This window comes from Mustela putorius, unplaced genomic scaffold (genome assembly GCF_011764305.1).
Source record: "Mustela putorius furo isolate JIRA1106 unplaced genomic scaffold, ASM1176430v1.1 tig00003836_pilon_pilon_pilon, whole genome shotgun sequence".
NCBI lineage: Eukaryota > Metazoa > Chordata > Mammalia > Carnivora > Mustelidae > Mustela > Mustela putorius.
In genome coordinates, this window is record NW_025421989.1 from 6,587,099 (window position 1) to 6,600,891 (window position 13,793).

At 46.9% G+C, this 13,793-nt stretch overlaps 1 long non-coding RNA gene across 1 annotated transcript; it reads right to left on the minus strand.

Moving 5' to 3' along the window:
- Positions 1–4,362: 4,362 nt before the first annotated feature.
- On the minus strand, positions 4,363–7,358 carry LOC123394727. The gene is made up of 3 exons (XR_006609451.1): positions 6,792–7,358; positions 5,254–5,515; positions 4,363–4,669 (listed from the first exon to the last, which is right to left on the minus strand). It is a non-coding gene; the product is annotated as an uncharacterized LOC123394727 (long non-coding RNA).
- Between the last annotated feature and the right edge of the window lie 6,435 nt (positions 7,359–13,793).

Here is a 13,793-nt window from a genome sequence, read left to right on the forward strand (position 1 = left end):
TTTTCAAAGTATATTAAAGGAAACCCCAGGCATTTCCTTGCATAACCATATTATACCTTAAAAAATTTAAGTTTTTCCTTGTCATCAAATACTTAACAGAATTTTTAAATGCCTCAAAAATAATTCTACAGTTTTACTTTTCCTGCAGAAGATGCTCACTGTGTCTCTTAAATCTTAAGCTAAACTACTCCCCTTATTGCACCCCCTCTGCCTTTTTTTTCTTTTTGAAGATTTAATTTTTTTTAAGATTTTATTTATCTATTTGACAGAGAGAGATCACAAGTAGGCAGAGAGGCAGGCAGAGAGAGAGAGAGGAGGAAGCAGGCTCCCTGCTGAGCAGAGAGCCCGATGCGGGACTCGATCCCAGGATCCTGAGATCATGACCTGAGCTGAAGGCAGAGGCTTAACCCACTGAGTTACCCAGGCGCCCCTTGAAGATTTTAATTCTTAAGTAATCTCTACACCCAACATGGGGCTCAAACTCACAACCCCAACATCAAGAGTCCCATGTTCCACTGACTGAACCAGCCAGGCGCCCTTGCCTTTTTTTTCTTTTCAATCATTTTGATTTGCCCAAGAAAGTGGGTCAGTTGTCCTAGCATCAAACTTGTTACAATTCAAGGCTTCATTAGAGCCCAGGTCAACTCTCTGTGCGGGAGTATTTCTTTCTTTTCTTTTTTTTTTTTTTTTAAGATTTTATTTGACAGAGATCACAAGTAGGCAGAGAGGCAGGCAGAGAGAGGGGGGAGCAGGCTCCCCGCTGAGCAGAGAGCCCGACGTGGGACCTGATCCTAGGACCCTGGGATCACGACACGAGCCGAAGGCAGAGGCTTTAACCCACTGAGCCACCCAAGCGCCCCTGTGCGGGAGTATGTCTAAAGCAATGCCCTGTAATAGTACGGAGTACCTCATAGCAGGTGGCGTATCATTACCTTTTTAGCAATGCTAAGATTGATGTGTGGATCCAGAGAGGAAAACCCAACCCCTCTTATAAATGTCATCAGACTTCCACTTCTTATGGTCCTTGTGGGAATCACTTATTGCACTAAGGATTACAAGTGGTGATTTTCTAATGTGAACGTTCTTGTCAGATTTAGTAGCTGGGATGCTTTCGTAAAGAAGAAAAGATTCCCTCCTCAGGTATGGCCACTTGGGTTCTCTAAAATTCAGCTCATACACAAAAGGCAAGGCAAATGCTTCATTTTCCCCCTTTAATTGTTAAATTTCTAGAGGAAAGAGGAATAATGCATTAATCTTGGTGTTCACCAATGTATTTTTAAAATTGTTTTCCCTATCCGTTTTCATTTTTGTCTTTTTTCTTGAGTATCAAGAACTCATGAGATTGTTTGCATGTTTTTATTATGGAAATTTTCCAATGCATTCAAAAGGAGACAGCCAATCGATTATCTCAACTTCAAGAATCTTCATTATGGGCCTCTAGTGTTTCACCCCTATCCTCACTGACTCTCACCAACCCCAGCCTTGGTTTACTTTGTACTAAATCCCTGGCAGTGTATTACTGTGTTCCTCAATACTTCAGTACACATCTCTAAAAGATATGGACTCCTTTTCTTTTTTTACAAGCAGGGTGAAGGACAGAGGGAGAAGCAGACACCCCACTGAGCAGGGGGCCCGATATGGGACTCGACCCCGGGAACTCTGGGATTGTGACCTCAGCCGAAGGCAGACACTTAACCAACTGAGCTACCCAGGCGCCCAAGGACTCCTTTTTCTTTCCTTTTCCTTTTTTTTTAAAGATTTTATTTATTTATTTGTCAGAGAGAGAGCGAGCGAGAGCGAGCACATGCAGACAGAGTGGAAGGCAGAGGCAGAGGGAGAAGCAGGCTCCCTGCGGAGCAAGGAGCCCGATGTGGGACCCGATCCCAGGACGCCGGGATCATGACCTGAGCCGAAGGCAGCTGCTTAACCAACTGAGCCACCCAGGTGTCCCAGGACTCCTTTTTCTTAACCACACTGTCATTATCACATCAGGAAAAGTGAATAATTTCCTAATGTAATCAAATACGTAGTCAATACTCAGATTTCCCTAATTGTCTCATCAATGTTTTTAATAGTAACTTGTGGGCATCTACATATTCCAAGTGTTTCCCTCAGGTGCCTTATTATTCCCTTAATGATCAAACTGTCCTATCTTTGGCAATGGAGCCACAGGGACATGTGGCCTTTGACATGTATCTATCAGGATTATTTTAAGATTTAAAAAAAAACTATTCAAGACAAGCATCACCTACTCTACCTCAAACAACTCTTTATCAATAAAATTAATTATAATAAGATGATTTTCCTAAAGAACAAAATAGTAGAGAGAAGAATATATCAATAATAGAATTAACTACATTCATCAAATGTTATATGTTGAAATTAAAGTAATTTATTTACTCTGTGTCTAATTACTTTTAACACCAGTGGTTCTTAACCTCGTGGAAATTCTCCGCAGTATAATTCCCACACACAAAAAATTTTGTACCAGTTCACAGATCTCTTGAGACCTATTCATGGATCTCATTTTCAAAATTTAAGAGACAGTTTTAAAAAACTGACTTATTGTATTATGGGCATGCTAGAAACTCCTCCTTCTCATAATCTTCAGCTTATTATTTTATTTATTTTTATAAAGATTATTTATTTATTTGCGATAGAGTGAGAGCAAGAGAGCACAAGCAGGGGGAGCGGCAGAGGGAGAAGCAGGCTTCCCGCTGAGCAGAGCCCGATGTGGGACTCGATCCCAGGACTCTGGGATCATGACCTGAGCCGAAGGCAGATGCTTCACGGACTGAGCTACCCAGGTGCCCCTTCAGCTTATTTTTTTAAAACACATTAACTTTACCAGCTAAAAACCTACCTAAAATATTAATGAGTACAGATGTACCCTGCTTAAAATAATTTCATTAAGCATTTTTCAGCGATGGTTCCTGTTTAAAGTTTAAGAAAAAAAAAAGTTTTTTAAGTAATCTCTGCACCCAACGTGGGGCTTGAACTCATGGCCCCAATATCAAGAATCGCAAGTTCTACTGGCTGAGTCAGCCAGGCACCCCGAAAGACAAAAAGCATTTTTGAAAAAGGTTTATTTTAGAGAGAGAGCACACAAGCTGGGGATAGAGGCAGAGAGAGAGGGAGAGAATCTCAAGCAGACTCCCCACTGAGCCCAGAGCCCAACGTAAGGCTCGCCCCCACAGCCCTCAGATCACAACCTGAGCCGAAACAATGAGTCTGATGCCCAAGCAACTGAGCCATCCGGGCGCTCTAAAAAAAATTTTTTTTTAGCAAAATCAAATCATTACTGGAACCATTGTCTGTTTTCTTTTTTTGTTTTTTTTTTTCCCCGAAAAAAAACATGACTAGAAAAATGTCAATATTTCAAAGAGTCTTTCTGCAGAGACACTATCCAGGAGCAAAGCAAAAAAAAAAAAAAAAAAAAAGATTTATTTATTTTATGGCTAAGAGACACATGAAAAAATGCTCATCATCTTTAGCCATCAGGGCGATTCAAATCACAACCACACCAGGATCCCACCTTACACCAGTCAGAATGGCCAAAATTAGCAAGACAGGAAACAACATGTGTTGGAGAGGATGTGGAGAAAGGGGAACCCTCTTACACTGTTGGTGGGAATGCAAGTTGGTGCAGCCACTGTGGAGAACAGTGTGGAGGTTCCTTAAGAAATTAAAAATAGAACTTCCCTATGACCCTGCAATTGCACTACTGGGTATTTACCCCAAAGATACAGATGTAGTGAGAAGAGGGGCCATATGCACCCCAAGGTTTATAGCAGCAATGGCCACGGTCGCCAAACTGTGGAAAGAACCAAGACGCCCTTCAGCAGACGAACAGATTAAGGAAGACGTGGTCCATGTATACGACGGAGTATTATGCCTCCATCAGAAAGGATGAACACCCAACTTTTGTATCAACATGGACGAGACTGGAAGAGATCATGCTGAGTGAAAGAAGTCAAGCAGAGAGAGCCAATTATCATATGGTTTCACTTAATTGTGGAGCATAAGGAATAACACGGAGGACATGGGGAGATGGAGAGGAGAAGGGAGTTGAGAGAAATCAGAGGGGGAGATGAAGCATGAGAGACTGTGGACTCTGAGGAACAGAGGGTTTTGGAGGGGAGAGGGATGGGGGGATGGGTGAGCCTGGTGGTGGGTACTGAGGAGGGCACGGATTGCACGGAGCACTGGGTGTGGTGCATAAACAATGAACTCTGGACACTGAAAAAATAAAGTTTTAAAAAAAAGATTTATTTATTTTAGAGAGTGAGTGTGCATGAGTGGGGAGAGGGGCACAGGGGGAGGGAGAGGAAGAATCTCAAGCAGACCCCCCACTGAGCCCAGAGCCTGATGCGGGGCTCGAACCCAGGACCCTGAGATCATGACCTGAGGCAAAATCAAGAGTGGGCCACTCAACTGACTGAGCCACCCAGGCGCCCAGGAGCAAACCAAATTCTGAGCGCAGTAAAATCATGGTGCTCTCATAGTCTCCAGGATCTTGACACATCAGCCTGTCAGTAGTTAGGCCTGCAGTCCATGTGCATGCCTGTTTGAACCTTCTCCAGCTCGGAGAGCTTGCCGTCATTTTGATAAAGGTTGCTGAAGTCCAGGGACATATTTTCGTCTCAACTCCTTCAGCATGTTTTCCAATCTATTTGAAAAAGAAAAATCTCTTAAGTCTTTTCCCAGAGCATGTAGCTCTTTTATGGCTCACGCCTGTTTGGAAGATAGAATACTTTTGCAAAAAAACCCACTGGATTCTGGAATGTTTCTTCCATACGCGTTTTGCTTGAAAAATCTGCTTTTTGCATTCAGCACTTTTTTCATGTTCTTCAGAGATGTTCTGTTCTGTCTTAGTGAATTTCTTGTTGTAATTTTCCAGCTGTCTGAGATTTACATTATACACCAGCAAGGTTTTGCCCATTGAAAACCCTCACTGTGACGCTGGTATTAGTCATACCCCTCCTCCTGGACTCCAGAGCTGCACTAGAAAATCTACTAGCTGAGTCTCTATCCCCATCAACTGAAAGAAACTTCCTGTGTCTCACAGTCAGTCATGATTCCTGTGGCCTTCCCAGTGGTCGTGATGATGGTTCCCATCCCATTTTTGTTATTAAAAATACTTTAACATTTTAATAACAATTTATTAAAGTATAAATCACATACCATAAAAAACCACAGGTACAAAGGAGGTTTTTAGTATATTCACATAACTGTACAGCCAGCACCGCTTACCTGATGACAGAACATTTCACTCCAAAAAGAAACCCCACCAGCAGTCCCCATGAGTCTTCGAGGCTTTTCTGGGTCTCAACAGGATGACGCAGGTGCATCATGTACATTTCAGGACCAAGACCTTGAACCGGCATGTCGGTCCTTCAGTGAGCCCAAGGCATGGAGATGGTATTTAGAGATGAACAATTTAGGCACTGCTGTGCTCATTCTTTGGTTGTCTTGATAGCTAGGTGTTTTAGTGGATAGAACTAGGATATATGAACTTTTAAGAGGAAGAAATATAAAACTTCTTTCAGTTCAAACATGTAGAATCTTTAGCTGCAATTTGATTACATTTCTTTCTCCCAGATTGAAAACCCACCAATTTTTTAAATTTAAATTTAAATTTTTTTAAAGATTTTATTTATTTATTTGACAGAGATCACAAGCAGGCAGAGAAGCAGGCGGGGGGTCGGGGTGGAGAAGCAGAAGCAGGCTCCTTGCTAAGCAGAGAGCCCGATGTGAGGCTTGATCCCAGGACCCTGGGATCCTGACCCGAGCCGAAGGCAGAGGCTTAACCCACTGAGCCACCCAGGCGCCCGCATATTTACTTTTTCCATTCAGCACTTAAGTTGTGTGTGTGTGCTATAGGGGTGATAAATATTTCTTCTCTTTTGGTGATACTAATACAACAGTTAAGATAATTTTTTTTTTTTAATTTTGTATTAGGTTCCTGGGTGGCTCAGTGGGTTAAGCATCTGCCTTCGGCCCAGGTCATGATCTCAGGGTCCTGGGATCGAGTCCCCCATCGGGTTCCCTGCTTAGCGTGGAGCCTGCTTTTCCCTCTCTCCCTCTGCCTGCTGCTTGCCCTGCTTGTGCTCACTCTCTCTCTCTCTCTGTCAAATAAATCAAAATCTTTAGAAAAATAAAAGGAAAATTTAAAATAAATTAAAAATGTTTGTAGTCTGGGGCGCCTGGGTGGCTCAGTCAGTTCAGCGTCCAGCTCTTGCTTTCAGCTCAGGTCATGATCTCAGGGTCTTGAGATCGAGCCCGGCGTCAGGCTCCACACTCAGTACGAAGTCAGCTTGAGACTTTCTCTCCCTCTCTCCGTCCCCGGCCCTGCGCTCACACGCGCTCCCTCCCTCTCAAATAAATAAATAAACTTTAAAATCAATAAATCATTGCTCCCAGGACCCCACCCGCAGACATGCCCTTCATGGACTGTGGAATCCCGTTTTCTCCCAAACTTCCTGTGTGGCCCAGGCAACCCCCAGTGCAACTTCCAAGCCCTCCTAACCCTCCATTTGATTACATTCCAAAATCATGCTTGCCGCCGGCTGAGGACAGCCACAACCCCAGCAGCTCACGCACTGACGAGCTCTTTCCCCAAACACGCACGGGCTGTGCTCCGCAGAGCGGGGTCACCGACACGTTGAAGCAAGAGCGCGGAGGCTCTGGGCACACACCGCCCACCGTTCACAAGACTCTCCAGATGTCTAAATGGCCTCAGTGAAACTAAATGAATGACTGCAACAATATTAAAAATTAGACATACTCACTTTAATCTAGAGCGACGGACTGAGGTCATACTGTGTTCACCGGAGAGAAGCGGAAGGACTCGCATGGAATGTCCTTCTTTTCAAAGACTGTTCAGTAAGACTTCGAGAACATCGTGTTCACAGAATTTTTTCCCACTGTGACAGAAGTCTACCAGCTATTTCCGTACATGTCCCAAAAACATTGCCTGTGGACCCAAGTGGGCTGGGTGCTCCGTCAGAATGTTAAACAGACACTTTGCCTTTAGGCTTTGTATCCTGATCTGTGGGCGACAGACTCTTCCTCTCTGATGGAGATTGGGTAAAGTCTTAAAAGCATTCCTTAGTAAATCTTCTTTCTCTGCTTCTCGGCTGACTGTTATTTGCATAATACCCTTAGGTCTCAAGCATTGGGAACTAGGAGGAAATCACACCCGTTTGCATTTAGTTAAAGAGTTCCTGGCTTTCTTCCCAAGTCTTTGAAAGACTGCAGGGCTTCAGACCCATTCAGACCTGCAGGGCTGGCCTTGGCCTGAGTCCCTCGTATTCTCCAGGCAAGTACCAAGAATGGCTTGTAAACCGGTTCCTAGGTAAACATCATGTTTTCGCCAGTGAAATCTTTCCCTATAATAGGTCGAATTAAGACCAACTTTACATATAGGGGATTGGAATGTGGATTTGTGTAATTTAAGCGGATCGAAACCATGGGTTCCTTGGAAAATGGAAGCTTGAGAAGAAAAGCTTATGAGGAAGGGTTACTCCATCGTGCTCAGAAGGGAGATGGTGACCATGGAGAGAGCAGCACGTCTGACACCTGTTGGTCACAGAGGGAAGTGACTGAATTGGCTTTGGGGGAAATGAGGTGGTTACCCTCTGCCGCCTTCAATCTCAACAAAGAGAAGGGCGATGGGTCATAAAGACCTTACATAGAAAAGGCAAGGGGTTGGGGCGCCTGGGTGGCTCAGCGGGTTAAGCCTCTGCATCGGGCTCTCTGCTCAGCAGGGAGCCTGCTTCCTCCTGTCTCTCTCTGCCTGCCTCTCTGCCTACTTGTGTTCTTTGTCTGTCAAATAAATAAATAAAATCTTTAAAAAAAGAAAAGGCGGGACGCCTGGGTGGCTCAGTTGGTTAAGCAGCTGCCTTCGGCTCGGGTCATGATCCCGGGGTCCTGGGATGGAGTCCCACATCGGGCTCCTTGCTCGGCGGGGAGCCTGCTTCTCCCTCTGCCTCTGCCTGCCTCTCTGCCTGCCTGTGCTCGCTTGCTCTCTCTCCCTCTGTCTCTGGCAAATAAATAAATAAGATCTTGAAAAAAAGAAAAAAGAAAAGACAAGGGGAGCACCAAGGCAGGGCTTGCCTTGGGGCAGAAGGGTAAAGGAAGAAAAGGAAAAAAATGAATTTCAAGACCTTCTGCAGCTCTTTTTCACAGGAACAAACAGAGAATGGATCCTGTGTTTTCCAATTGGTGCCAGAGGATCCTGTTAAGGGCTGTGGTATCTCTTTCCTTCTTTCTCTCCCGCAGAGATCCTCCCAGGGTAACCAAGAACCAGAGAGATGCCATATGGCATTTGGGCTGGAGACAAAATCAAAGGTGCCAGAACATTCGTTGTTGACCCCGGGAAATAAGGAGTGCCCATGACGGTGACAGCACTCCCAGTCCGAGGGAGGGAGGGCAGCCCGGGTCAGCTGGCAACTCCCGCATCCTCCCCAGCCTTCCCCTCGGTCCCAGCTCGGACTCTGAGGAAACGCCGGGACCTGAGCTGCCATAACACCCAATGACCTGATGTCTCCTGGTTCATGAATTGCTCTCACCTTTCTTTCTCCTTGTGGCAGCCCCTGGAGAACGTGCTGGGTTGGCCTGAGCACCGGGAGGCACAGAGTTCCTGTGGCAGAAAAAAGGGTGCGGGGCGGGGGGCTCCCATCTTCTACACGAGGGATCAAAATAGATTCTAAGCAGCTTGTCCCTGGTCAGAAGTAGAGCTGGCATGAACCCCGAGGCCTTATAACACTGTCCCTCCTACACAGTAGTCAAAGAACTGACAGAGGGGCGCCTGGGTGGCTCAGTGGGTTAAGCGGCTGCCTTTGGCTCGGGTCATGATCTCAGGGTGCTGGGATCGAGTCCTGCATCGGGCTCTCTGCTCAGCGGGGAAACTGATTCCTCCTCTCTCTCTCTCTGCCTGCCTCTCCCCCAACTTGAGATCTCTGTCTGTCAAATAAATAAATAAAATCTTAAAAAAAAATTTAAAAAAAAAGAACTGATGACAGAATTATCCACTGGAGAGTGGTTTTCCTGCTCCAGAAGCTTACTGTTCTCGTGACTTGAGGGGTCTTATCGGAGATGTCACACACCGCCGCTATGTCCTCTGCATAGTCTCCTTAGGCCACATGCTCTTCCTTTGTGAGAACGGTGAGTGACTTCTGGAGCCTAGAAGTTTCCATCTGTCTGTCTTTCCTAGAGTTCTCTGGTCTCCACCTGTAAGAGAGAGATTCCTCCAACAGTGGGAAGCAGGAGAGCAGCAAACAGCGTACGACAGCGTGTGTGGTTCTCTGTAAAATGTCAGAAATCCATCTGGATTCCCGACTGGCTGCACTCATGTCAGAAACCTGATTCCACAGAGCACAGCTGTCTTACTGTTGCTCGAGCATACACATCAAATTCATGAGAAAACATATGCCTTCTTCCTAAAATATTGGATAAGCGTCTGCCTTCGGCTCAGGTCATGATCCCAGGGTCCTGGCGGGAAGCCTGCTTCTCCCTCTTCCACTCCCCCCTACTTGTGTTCCATCCCTCTCTGTCTCTGTCTCTCTCTCTCTCTGTCAAATAAATAAACAAAACCTTAAAAAAGATAAAATAAAAAATAAAGTCATGAAAGACAAGTTACTCAATACAGGTGTAGACCATGTTCATGAATGAGATCACTCAGTGCTATAAATTGGCTGTTCTCGTCCATGTGATAGAACTCCAACCGAAGCCCCACAAGACTTTTGTGTCCATCTGGGGAGCATTCATTGCTGTGACAAAAGATAAAACAACAGTGACTCTGGATCCAGGGACAGGAGGGTGGGCCGTCACTCATGGGACCTTTCATAGGTTGGCCCGGAAGTGGTTGCAGTATTTCCGCTCGACGACTAGTGACTCATACCAGCCACGTGGCTGGGAAATTGAGTCCTGCCGTGTGCCCCGGAGGAAAGAAAAGCAGGGTCCGGGGAACACACAGCAGGGTCCGTGTAGGTTTTCCCGAAGCTCCATGAGCTGCTCTCCCTAGGCTCTTCCTGAGCCGCACAATGCGGGATTGCTTCTTCCTGGAGAGTCCTCTCTCCCCAGGTTCGGAGCCAGGTTCTGGAAATAAACTTCTCCTTCAGAAGTCACAAAACAACATTCAGAGTTGATTTTTAGAGTTTGTGACAGAAGACGGAAATCACGCGGGAGTGTTACGAATGAAGCGTGTACACACACACACACAAACTCCGGGCCGGGGTTTGACTTGATCCAATCCCCACGGGCAGGCACGGGACGTGGAAAGGGTCACAGAGCCCACCCACCGCGTCCATGTGGCATCTTCCGCGGCCGCTGACTGTCTGACCTTGGCTGGTTAAGCAGTGCCCGCGGCCGGGATGGGTCCCGCCTAACCGACCGCCTGGACCCGCACGGACACAGGCAGGCTAAGGAATGTTGTTTGCGCGACTCGTGCTGTGCCAATGACCTTGGAGCCTGGTTATTTAAATGTAACCTCTGGCTTGCAGGTCAGAACTGGCCCCTTGGCTCCGGATGCCAGGAGCTACAGACGTCGTGCCACAGCCCCTGCCCGGAATGCAAGCCGTAGCCCAGGCTCCTTAAAAATACAGAAACGTGATAAGGTAGAGATGCGGTAGGCGAGCAAATGTTTAATCTCAAGCCCTGTTATTTGCCCTGTAAATATGGCCCTGATGGGGCTGGTCAGTGGCCCCGCCAGCCCTGCTGTCTCCACCCGGCTTGCCCGGCCGGCGAGGTTGGACGTTGTAAGTACCCGATCTGATGCGACCTCGCCTTATTCTCATTTACTGCCTGCTATTACCTTCATCTCTGTGTCGAGTCCTTTCCTCTTCTATTTCTATTAGGTTTCTATAATAATAATAATAAAGTTGTCTTTCCTTTTTGAAACCGAAACACCGCCGTTGTGAATCCTTTGTTGAGAATGATTGTTTTCACTTGTTCTCTGTTATGAACAATACTGGCTAAGCGCCCCTTTATTTCCATCTTGGCTGACTCAGAAGCAACTCTCTAATTCACAGCACTTACTCCACAGGTCCAACAGGGTTACAGCCCAAGGCATGGATCAAAATACCTCTTTTTATAATTATTAAGAAAATGTCTAAGTGTCAGCTGAAGGCAAAGAAGGATTAGCTTGATTTCCCGAAAGGTAAAGAAGCAATCCCTGACATCTGGTAACAAACTTGAATTCCACGATCTGCCTAAGTATTAGGATATGATGGTAGATATACAGTCTATGAACTCCAAGGCTGATGGTGATCTTGAGTGGCCAGAATGAATTTTCTAGAAACAATCTAACTAGTCTGGTTTCCACTTTCCCTCATGTTACGGGGGACTCATTTGGGCTTTGCAGACAGAATGGGCTGCAAGGCATTGTGGGACTTGAGTGACCGAACCTCTAGGAGAAGGAAAGTCCAGTCCTGGCAGAGCAAAGGCTGGGAAATCTGGGTGAGGTCACAAAGGGTGGCTTCGGTCGGCCAACATGGTGGTTCTGTGAGGTAACTCTTCACCCTCCACACCAGGCCCGCAGCTGAGCCAGAAAAGGAGCTCCAGGGAAGAAGCCTGGCAGGAAGCCCAGTCAGCCCTGTGGGGAGGTGTGGGGAAGGCCATGAAATGGACGTCCAGGGCTGCAAGCGTGTTTCTAGACCCTACTGGCTATGGACACAAGCTGCCACTGTAAGACTTCCCATATCGGGACTGGTTTCTCATTTCAGGGCAGCAACTCTCATCCTACCTTGAGAATCATGACCCTTTGGATCTTGACAGGAATGGGGATGACCATTGCCCTCAGGCCGGAAACCATCTAAATATGGCTGGCATCCTACTGCTGTTTGTCCTTCAATGTTGAGTTCCTCTGAGTAAGAGAATCGTGTCTTCCAGAGATGTTGGGACACATGAGGGATGTGAAGACTCTTTCACGCAAACAAGAGAAAAAAACATGCGTTTGTTTGAGTTGGTGATTCTCAGCTGGGATGATTCTCTCCCTTACGGGACATCTGGCAATGTCTGGGGACATTTTTGATAGTCACAGCTTAGGAGGTAGAGTGCTACTGGCATCTGATGAGGAGAGGGATACAGCTCAGCAACCGACAAGGTGCAAGATAACCCCAACACAGAGAAATATCTAGCCCCCGATGTCCGCGAGCCCTAGTTGCGAAACCCTGACCTAAACCAAAAAGTAAACAAACAAGCAAAACAATTTATTGGAATAGTCCTGGGATACGTTCGCAGAATCTGAGAAGCTGAATCAGTCTCAAAAAAAGAAAAAAAGACTATACCAGTGCTGATCCATGATCCTGAGCACCTGGGCAGTAGAAGGGTAGAAGTTCATGGCCATTTGCCAAGGTCTGCTGTACGTATGACTTGTCTCCCCAACATGCAGTCTGTCAGGAAAGAATTTGTTTGGCCCAGTAAGGGTCGGAGCGCACTCTCAGGAGGTTCTTCTCCGGCCAGCTGTATGGTGGAAATGGGGCACACGGGGGACACTCCTTCGGCGTTTCCTGTATGAATGAATGACCACGGGTGCTGGCGGCCATTCCTGTGAGCCGCGATAGCGTTTCGGGGAAGGGGGCAGAAATCCGGCAGAGAACCAGTCACAGTCAGCCTGCAAGGTCATCTGTGTTAACCCACGTCCAAGCCTCTCGGCTGGTCCAGTTGCCCTCCTGCAAACCCGCTCCTGCAAACGCCCCTGCCTGGAATGTCATCGTCCCGAGCTCCGTTTCCCTTGCCCTGCACTCCTCCGGCCAGCCCATTCTTCCAATACCTAATTCCGTGTATTAAATCTTTCCGGCTCGAAATATCCAGAATTTTCCTGACTAAACTGGACCGACATAGCAGAGTTGGTTTCCAGCACTTCTCACTGCACATTTGATGACCCCCCCTCGACTGCTAGCCCCGTGGGAGGCAACCTCGGACACCAGACGTCTTCCTGCTTCCGGCCAGGCCTCAGGTGGCTGCAAAGCTGGGCTCCATCCTAATCAGGATGGAAAATCCTGAGTAGAATTTTCCCAGAAAATTCAAGGAAGGCCTGTAAAACAGGTTCCTGGACTTCCTCCCTCCCCCGCCCCACACCCCAGAAGGTCAGGGTTGAGACTTAAGAATTTGCATTTCTGAAAGCTGACACTGTTGGTCCAGAATCCCTTGGAGGATACACTGCCAACCAGAGCCTCCCCTCTTCCCCCAAAAGTTCACTCATATTGAACACCTGGTTGAATTGTTAGAATTTTTTTTTTTTTTAAGATTTTACTTTCAAGTCATCTCTACACCCAGTGTGGGGCTCAAGCTTACAACCCCGACATCAAGAGTCACACACGTCACCGACGGGGACAGCCGGCGCCCCAGAATTATTGGCTTATTTTATTTCATATATATTTGTTTGTTTGTTTGACAAAGAGAGACAGAGAGAGAGGGAACACAAGCAGGGGGAGTGGGAGAGGGAGAAGCACACCTCCCGCCGAGCAGGGAGCCCGATGTGGGGCTCCATCCCAGGGTCTGAGCCAAAGGCAGACGTTTAACAACTGAGCCACCCAGGCGCCCCCATTGGAAACATTCTTAAGAAAGCTTGAGGTCAATGGTCCATTTTCAAACAAACTCTACTTTCGCAAAAGGCACTTTTCTCGAAAAATCCAGTTTGGAAGGAGAAGGGGCTGGTTGTTCAGCCCATCTGTTGGCACAAAGCTGCGACACGATGAGAAGAAGACCTCCAGTCAAAAGGAAGAATCCACTGACCCAACCGCGAATCATGGCATTGCCTTTGTCCCACGGGGTGCGTGGGTCGGGAA